Source organism: Leucoraja erinacea, chromosome 10 (genome assembly GCF_028641065.1).
Source record: "Leucoraja erinacea ecotype New England chromosome 10, Leri_hhj_1, whole genome shotgun sequence".
Classification (NCBI taxonomy): Eukaryota; Metazoa; Chordata; class Chondrichthyes; order Rajiformes; family Rajidae; genus Leucoraja; species Leucoraja erinaceus.
The window spans coordinates 47,239,030-47,248,183 of record NC_073386.1 but is presented as its reverse complement, the minus strand read 5'-3'; positions in this window follow the sequence as shown (position 1 = coordinate 47,248,183).

The window sequence follows — 9,154 nt, the reverse complement described above, 5'->3', positions numbered from 1 at the left end:
TCACTGCTCTACCAAGAATTCATAGATCTCAGCAAAAAGACAAACGACACCGACAAACGCAACCGCAAAAAGAGACGCAAAAAACCAACGCAAAAAGACAAACAAAAAACGCAAAAAGACAAACGACAAACGCAAAAAGACAAACGACAAACGCAAAAAGACAAACGACAAACGCAAAAAGACAAACGACTAACGCAAAAAGACAAACGACAAACGCAAAAAGACAAACGACAAACGCAAAAAGATAAAAGATAAACGACAAACGCAAAAAGACAAACGACAAACGCAAAAAGACAAACGACAAACGCAAAAAGACAAACGACAAACGCAAAAAGACAAACGACAAACGCAAAAAGACAAATGACAAACGACAAACGCAAAAAGACAAACGACAAACGCAAAAAGACAAACGACAAACGCAAAAAGACAAACGAACAAACGCAAAAAGACAAACGACAAACGCAAAAAGACAAACGACAAACGCAAAAAGACAAACGACAAACGCAAAAAGACAAACGACAAACGCAAAAAGACAAACGACAAACGCAAAAAGACAAACGACAAACGCAAAAAGACAAACGACAAACGCAAAAAGACAAACGACATACGCAAAAAGACAAACGACATACGCAAAAAGACAAACGACAAACGCAAAAAGACAAACGACAAGCGTTTGTCGTTTGTCTTTTTGCGTTTGTCGTTTGTCTTTTTGCGTTTGTCGTTTGTCTTTTTGCGTTTGTCGTTTGTCTTTTTGCGTTTGTCGTTTGTCTTTTTGCGTTTGTCGTTTGTCTTTTTGCGTTTGTTGTTTGTCAAACGACAAACGCGTTTGTTGTTTTGCGACAAGACGACTTTTTACGTTTGACAAACGACTTTTTTGTCAAAAAGACAAACGATTTGTCGCAAAACAACAACAAACGACGTTTGTCAAAAGCAACGCAAAAGACAAACGACAAACGCAAAAAGACAAACGTCGTTTGTCGTTTGCGTTTGTCTTTTTGCGTTTGTCGTTTGTCTTTTTGCGTTTGTCGTTTGTCTTTTTGCGTTTGTCGTTTGTCTTTTTGCGTTTGTCGTTTGTCTTTTTGCGTTTGTCGTTTGTCTTTTTGCGTTTGTCGTTTGTCTTTTTGCGTTTGTCATTTGTCTTTTTGCGTCGTCTTTTTGCGTTTGTCTTTTTGCGTTTGTCTTTTTGCGTTTGTCGTTTGTCTTTTTGCGTTTGTCGTTTGTCTTTTTGCGTTTGTCGTTTGTCGTTTTGCGTTTGTCGTTTGTCTTTTTGCGTTTGTCGTTTGTCTTTTTGCGTTTGTCGTTTGTCTTTTTGCGTTTGTCGTTTGTCTTTTTGCGTTTGTCGTTTGTCTTTTTGCGTTTGTCGTTTGTCTTTTTGCGTTGGTCGTTTGTCTTTTTACGTTTGTTTGTCGTTTGTCTTTTTGCGTTTGTCGTTTGTCTTTTTGCGTTTGTCGTTTGTCTTTTTGCGTTTGTCGTTTGTCGTTTGACTTTTTTGCGTTTTTCGTTTGTCTTTTTGCGTTTGTCGTTTGTCTTTTTGCGTTTGTCGTTTGTCTTTTTGCGTTTGTCGTTTGTCTTTTTGCGTTTGTCGTTTGTCTTTTTGCGTTTTGCGATTGTCGTTTGACTTTTTGCGTTTGTCGTTTGTCTTTTTGCGTTTGTCGTTTGTCTTTTTTTTGCGTTTGTCGTTTGTCGTTTGTCTTTTTGCGTTTTTCGTTTGTCTTTTTGCGTTTGTCGTTTGTCTTTTTGCGTTTGTCGTTTGTCTTTGCGAAAAAAGACAAATGACAACGCAAAAAGACAAACGACAAACGCAAAAAGACAAACGACAAACGCAAAAAGACAAACGACAAACGTAAAAAGACAAACGACAAACGCAAAAAGACAAACGAACAAACGCAAAAAGACAAACGACAAACGCAAAAAGACAAACGACAAACGCAAAAAGACAAACGACAAACGCAAAAAGACGAACGACAAACGCAAAAAGACGAACGACAAACGCAAAAAGACGAACGACAAACGCAAAAAGACAAACGACAAACGCAAAAAGACAAACGACAAACGCAAAAAGACAAAGGACAAACGCAAAAAGACAAAGGACAAACGCAAAAAGACAAACGACAAACGCAAAAAGACAAACGACAAACGCAAAAAGACAAACGACAAACGCAAAAAGACAAACGACAAACGCAAAAAGACAAACGACAAACGCAAAAAGACAAACGACAAACGCAAAAAGACAAAGGACAAACGCAAAAAGACAAAGGACAAACGCAAAAAGACAAAGGACAAACGCAAAAAGACAAAGGACAAACGCAAAAAGACAAAGGACAAACGCAAAAAGACAAAGGACAAACGCAAAAGGACAAAGGACAAACGCAAAAAGCCAAACGACAAACGCAAAAAGACTAACGCAAAAAGACAAACGACAAACGTAAAACGACAAACGTAAAAAGACAAACGACAAACGTTTGCGTTTGTCGTTTGTCTTTTTGCGTTTGTCGTTTGTCTTTTGTGTCGACTTTTTGCGGTGTCGTTTGTCTATTTGCGTCGTCTTTTTGCGTTTGTCGTTTGTCTTTTTGTGTCGACTTTTTGCGTTTGTCGTTTGTCTTTTTGCGTCGTCTTTTTGCGTTTGTCATTTGTCTTTTTGCGTTTGTCGTTTGCCAACGCAAAAAGACAAATGACAACGCAAAAAGACAAACGACAACGCAAAAAGACGACGCAAAAAGACAAACGACAAACGCAAAAAGACAAACGACAAACGCAAAAAGAAAAACGACAAACGCAAAAAGACAAAGGACAAACGCAAAAAGACAAAGGACAAACGCAAAAAGACAAAACGACAAACGCAAAAAGACAAACGACAAACGCAAAAAGACAAACGACAAACGCAAAAAGACAAACGACAAACGCAAAAAGACAAACGACAAACGCAAAAAGACAAACGACAAACGCAAAAAGACAAAGGACAAACGCAAAAAGACAAAGGACAAACGCAAAAAGACAAAGGACAAACGCAAAAAGACAAAGGACAAACGCAAAAAGACAAACGACAAACGCAAAAAGACAAACGACAAACGCAAAAAGACAAACGCAAAAAGACAAACGACAAAGGTAAAAAGACAAACGACAAACGCAAAAAGACGACGCAAAAAGACAAACGACAAACGCAAAAAGACAAACGACAAATGCAAAAAGACAAACGACAAACGCAAAAAGACAAACGACAAACGCAAAAAGACAAAGGACAAACGCAAAAAGCTTGTCGTTTGTCTTTTTGCGTTTGTCGTTTGTCTTTTTGCGTTTGTCGTTTGTCTTTTTGCGTTTGTCGTTTGTTTTTTTGCGTTGTCGTTTGTCTTTTTGCGTTGTCGTTTGTCTTTTTGCATTTGTCTTTTTGCGTTTGTCGTTTGTCTTTTTGCGTTTGTCGTTTGTCTTTTTGCTTTGTCTTTTTGCGTGTCTTTTTGCGTCGTCTTTTTGCGTTTGTCTTTTTGCGTTGTCTTTTTGCGTTTGTCTTTGTCTTTTTGCGTTTGTTGTTTGTCTTTTTGCGTTTGTCGTTTGTTTTTTTACGTTTGTCGTTTGTCGTTTGTCGTTTGTCTTTTTGCGTTTGTCGTTTGTCTTTTTGCGTTTGTCGTTTGTCTTTTTGCGTTTGTCGTTTGTCGTTTGTGCGTTTGTCGTTTGTCGTTTGTCTTTTTGCGTTTGACGTTTGTCTTTTTGCGTTTGACAAACGACAAACGCAAAAAGACAAACGACAAATGCAAAAAGACAAACGACAAACGCAAAAAGACAAACGAAAAACGCAAAAAGACAAACGAAAGACAAAAGACAAACGCAAAATGACAAACGCAAAACGACAAACGCAAAAAGACAAACGACAAACGACATACGCAAAAAGACAAACGACATACGCAAAAAGACAAACGACAAACGCAAAAAGACAAACGACAAACGCAAAAAGACAAACGACAAACGCAAAAAGACAAATGAGGACAAACGCAAAAAGACAAACGACAAACGCAAAAAGACAAACGACAAACGCAAAAAGACAAACGACAAACGCAAAAAGACAAACGACAAACGCAAAAAGACAAACGACAAACGCAAAAAGACGAACGACAAACGCAAAAAGACAAATGACAAACGCAAAAAGAGAAACGACAAACGCAAAAAGACAAATGACAAACGCAAAAAGACAAATGACAACATAAAAAGACAAACGACAAACGCAAAAAGACAAACGACAACGAAAAAAGACAAACGACAAACGCAAAAACGCAAAAAGACAAACGACAAACGCAAAAAGACAAACGACAAACGCAAAAAGACAAACGACAAACGCAAAAAGACAAACGACAAACGCAAAAAGACAAACGACAAACGCAAAAAAAGACAAATGACAAACGCAAAAAGACGACGCAAAAAGACAAACGACAAACGCAAAAAGACAAAAGGACAAACGCAAAAAGACAAACGACAAACGCAAAAAGACAAACGACAAACGCAAAAAGACAAACGACAAACGCAAAAAGACAAACGACAAACGCAAAAAAGACAAACGACAAACGACAAAAGACAAAAAGACAAACGACAAACGCAAAAAGACAAAAGACAAACGCAAAAAGACAAACGACAAACGACAAACGCAAAAAGACAAACGACAAACGACAAACGACAAAAAAAGACAAAAAGACAAACGCAAAAAGACAAAAGACAAACGCAAAAAGACAAACGACAAATGCAAAAAGACAAACGACAAACGCAAAAAGACAAACGACAAACGCAAAAAGAAAAACGACAAACGCGTTTGTCTTTTTGCGTTTGTCGTTTGTCTTTTTGCATTTGTCGTTTGTCTTTTTGCGTTTGTCGTTTGACTTTTTGCGTTTGTCGTTTGTCTTTTTGCGTTTGTCGTTTGTCTTCGTTTGTCTTTTTGCGTTTTTGTCGTTTTGCGTTTTTCGTTTTTGTCGTTTGTCTTTTTTCGTTTGTCGTTTGTCTTTTTGCGTTTGTCGTTTGTCTTTTTGCGTTTGTCGTTTGTCTTTTTGCGTTTGTTTTGTCTTTTTGCGTTTGTCTTTTTGTCTTTTTTCGTTTGACGTTTGTCTTTTTGCATTTGTCTTTTGTGTCTTTTTGCGTTTTGCGTTTGTCTTTTTGCGTTTTTCGTTTGTCTTTTTTGCGTTTGTCTTTTTTTTTTTGTTTTTTTTTCTTTTGTCTTTTTGCGTTTTTGTCTTTTTTCTTTTTGTCTTTTTTCTTTTTGCTTTTTTCGTTTGTCTTTTTGCGTTTGTCTTTTTGTTTTTTTTGCGTTTGTCGTTTTTCTTTTTTCGTTTTTTGTCTTTTTTGGTTTGTCGTTTGTCTTTTTGCGTTTGGTCGTTTGTCTTTTTGCGTTTGTCGTTTGTCTTTTTGCGTTTGTCGTTTGTCTTTTTGCGTTTGTCGTTTGTCTTTTTGCGTTTGTCGTTTGTCTTTTTGCGTTTGTCGTTTGTCTTTTTGCTTTTTGTCGTTTGTCTTTTTGCGTTTGTCTTTTTGTCTTTTTGCGTTTGTCGTTTGTCTTTTGTCTTTTTCGTTTCGTTTTTGTCTTTTTGCGTTTCCGTTTGTCTTTTTGCGTTTGTCTTTGTCTTTTTGCGTTTGTCGTTTGTCTTTTGTCGTTTGTCTTTTGTCTTTTTGCGTTTGTCGTTTGTCTTTTTGCGTTTGTCTTTTTGTCTTTTTGCGTTGTCTTTTTGCGTTTGTCTTTTTTGTCTTTTTGCGTTTGTCGTTTGTCTTTTTGCGTTTGTCGTTTGTCTTTTTACGTTTGTCGTTTTTCGTTTGTCGTTTGTCTTTTTGCGTTTGTCGTTTGTCTTTTTGCGTTTGTCGTTTGTCGTTTTTTGCGTTTGTCGTTTGTCTTTTTGCGTTTGTCGTTTGTCTTTTTACGTTTGTCGTTTGTCTTTTTGCGTTTGTCGTTTGTCTTTTTGCGTTTGTCGTTTGTCTTTTTGCGTTTGTCGTCGTTTGTCGTTTGTCTTTTTGCTTTTTCGTTTGTCTTTTTGCGTTTGTCGTTTGTCTTTTTGCGTTTGTCGTTTGTCTTTTTGCGTTTGTCGTTTGTCTTTTTGCGTTTGTCGTTTATCTTTTTGCGTTTGTCGTTTGTCTTTTTGCGTTTGTCGTTTGTCTTTTTGCTTTTGTCTTTTGTCGTTTGTCTTTTGTCTTTTTGTCGTTTGTCGTTTGTCTTTTTGCGTTTGTCGTTTGTCTTTTTGCGTTTGTCGTTTGTCTTTTTGCGTTTGTCGTTTGTCGTTTGTCGTTTGTCTTTTTGCGTTTGTCGTTTGTCTTTTGTCGTTTGTCGTTTTGCGTTTGTCGTTTGTCGTTTGTCGTTTGTCGTTTGTCTTTTTGTCGTTTGTCGTTTGTCTTTTTGCGTTTGACGTTTGTCTTTTTGCGTTTGACAAACGACAAACGCAAAAAGACAAACGACACAACGCAAAAAGACAAACGACAAACGCAAAAAGACAAACGACAAACGCAAAAAGACAAACGAAAAACGCAAAAAGACAAACGACAAACGCAAAAAGACAAACGACAAACGCAAAAAGACAAACGACAAACGCAAAAAGACAAACGACAAACGCAAAAAGACAAACGACAAACGCAAAAAGACAAACGACAAACGCAAAAAGACAAACGACAAACGCAAAAAGACAAACGACAAACGCAAAAGACAAACGACAAACGCAAAAAGACAAACGACAAATGCAAACGCAAAAAGACAAACGACAAACGCAAAAAGACAAACGACAAACGCAAAAGATAAACGACAAATGCAAAAAGACAAACGACAACGCAAAAAGACAAACGACAAACGCAAAAAGACAAACGACAAACGCAAAAAGACAAACGACAAACGCAAAAAGACAAACGACAAACGCAAAAAGACAAACGACAAACGCAAAAAGAGAAACGACAAACTCAAAAAGACAAACGACAAACGCAAAAAGACAAACGACAAACGCAAAAAGACAAACGAAAAAGACAAATGACAAACGCAAAAAGAGAAACGACAAACGCAAAACGACAAATGACAAACGCAAAAAGACAAACGACAACAAAAAAGACAAACGACAAACGCAAAAAGACAAACGCAAAAAGACAAACGACAAACGCAAAAAGACAAACAAAAGACAAACGCAAAAAGACAAACGACAAACGCAAAAAGACAAAGGACAAACGCAAAAAGACAAACGACAAACGCAAAAAGACAAACGACAAACGCAAAAAGACAAACGACAAACGCAAAAAGACAACCGACAAACGCAAAAAGACAAACGACAACGCAAACGACAAACGCAAAAAGACAAACGACAAACGCAAAAAGAGAAACGACAAACGCAAAAAGACAAATGACAAACGCAAAAAGACAAATGACAAACGCAAAAAGACAAACGACAAACGCAAAAAGACAAACGACAAACGCAAAAAGACAAATGACAATGCAAAAAGACGACGCAAAAAGACAAACGACAAACGCAAAAAGACAAAGGACAAACGCAAAAAGACAAAGGACAAACGCAAAAAGACAAAGGACAAACGCAAAAAGACAAAGGACAAACGCAAAAAGACAAAGGACAAACGCAAAAAGACAAACGACAAACGCAAAAAGACAAACGACAAACGCAAAAAGACAAAGGACAAACGCAAAAAGACAAACGACAAACGCAAAAAGACAAACGACAAACGTAAAAAAAACGACAAACGCAAAAAGACGACGCAAAAAGACAAAAGACAAACGACAAACGCAAAAAGACAAACGACAAATGCAAAAAGACAAACGACAAACGCAAAAAGACAAACGACAAACGCTTTTTGCGAAAAACGTTTGTCGTTTGTCTTTTTGCGTTTGTCGTTTGTCTTTTTGCATTTGTCGTTTGCTTTTTGCGTTTGTCGTTTCTTGTCTTTTTGCGTTGTCGTTTGTCTTTTTGCGTTGTTGTTTGTCGTTTGTCTTTTTGCGTTTGTCGTTTGTCTTTTTGCGTTTGTCGTTTGTCTTTTTGTGTTGTCGTTTGTCTTTTTGCGTTTGTCGTTTGTCTTTTTGCGTTTGTCGTTTGTCTTTTTGCGTCGTCTTTTTGCGTTTGTCGTTTGTCTTTTTGCGTTTGTCGTTTGTCTTTTTGCGTTTGTCCTTTGTCTTTTTGCGTTTGTCGTTTGTCTTTTTGCGTTTTGTCGTTTGTCTTTTTGCGTTTGTCGTTTGTCTTTTTGCGTTTGTCGTTTGTCTTTTTGCGTTTGTCGTTTGTCTTTTTGCGTTTGTCGTTTGTCTTTTTGCGTTTGTCGTTTGTCTTTTTGCGTTTGTCGTTTGTCTTTTTGCGTTTGTCGTTTGTCTTTTTGCTTTGTCGTTTGTCTTTTTGCGTTTGTCGTATGTCTTTTTGCGTTTTGTTGTTTGCCTTTTTGCGTCATCTTTTTGCGTTGTTGTTTGTCTTTGCTTTTTGCGTTGACGTTTGTCTTTTTGCGTTTGTCGTTTGTCTTTTTGCGTTTGTCGTTTGTCTTTTTGCGTTTGTCGTTTGTCTTTTTGCGTTTGTCCTTTGTCTTTTTGCGTTTGTCCTTTGTCTTTTTGCGTTTGTCGTTTGTCTTTTTGCGTTTGTTGTTTGTCTTTTTGCGTTTGTCATTTGTCTTTTTGCGTTTGTCTTTTGTCTTTTTGCGTTTGTCGTTTGTCTTTTTGCGTTTGTCGTTTGTCTTTTTGCGTTTGTTGTTTGTCTTTTTGCGTTTGTCGTTTGTCTTTTTGCGTTTGTCGTTTGTCGTTTGTCTTTTTGCGTTTGTCGTTTGTTTTTCGTTTGTCGTTTGTCTTTTTTTTGCGTTTGTCGTTTGTCGTTTGTCTTTTTGCGTTTGACGTTTGTCTTTTTGCGTTTGTCGTTTGTCTTTTACGTTTGTCGTTTGTCTTTTTGCGTTTGTCGTTTATCTTTTTTGCGTTTGTCGTTTGTCTTTTTGCGTTTGTCGTTTGTCTTTTTGCGTATGTCGTTTGTCTTTTTGCGTATGTCGTTTGTCTTTTTGCGTTTGTCGTTTGTCTTTTTGCGTTTGTCGTTTGTCTTTTTGCGTTTGTCGTTTGTCTTTTTGCGTTTGTCGTTTGTCTTTTTACGTTTGTCGTTTGTCTTTTTGCGTTTGTCGTTTGTCTTTTTGCGTTTGTCTTTTTGTTTGTCGTTTGTCTTTTGTCGTTTGTCGTTTGTCTTTTTGCATT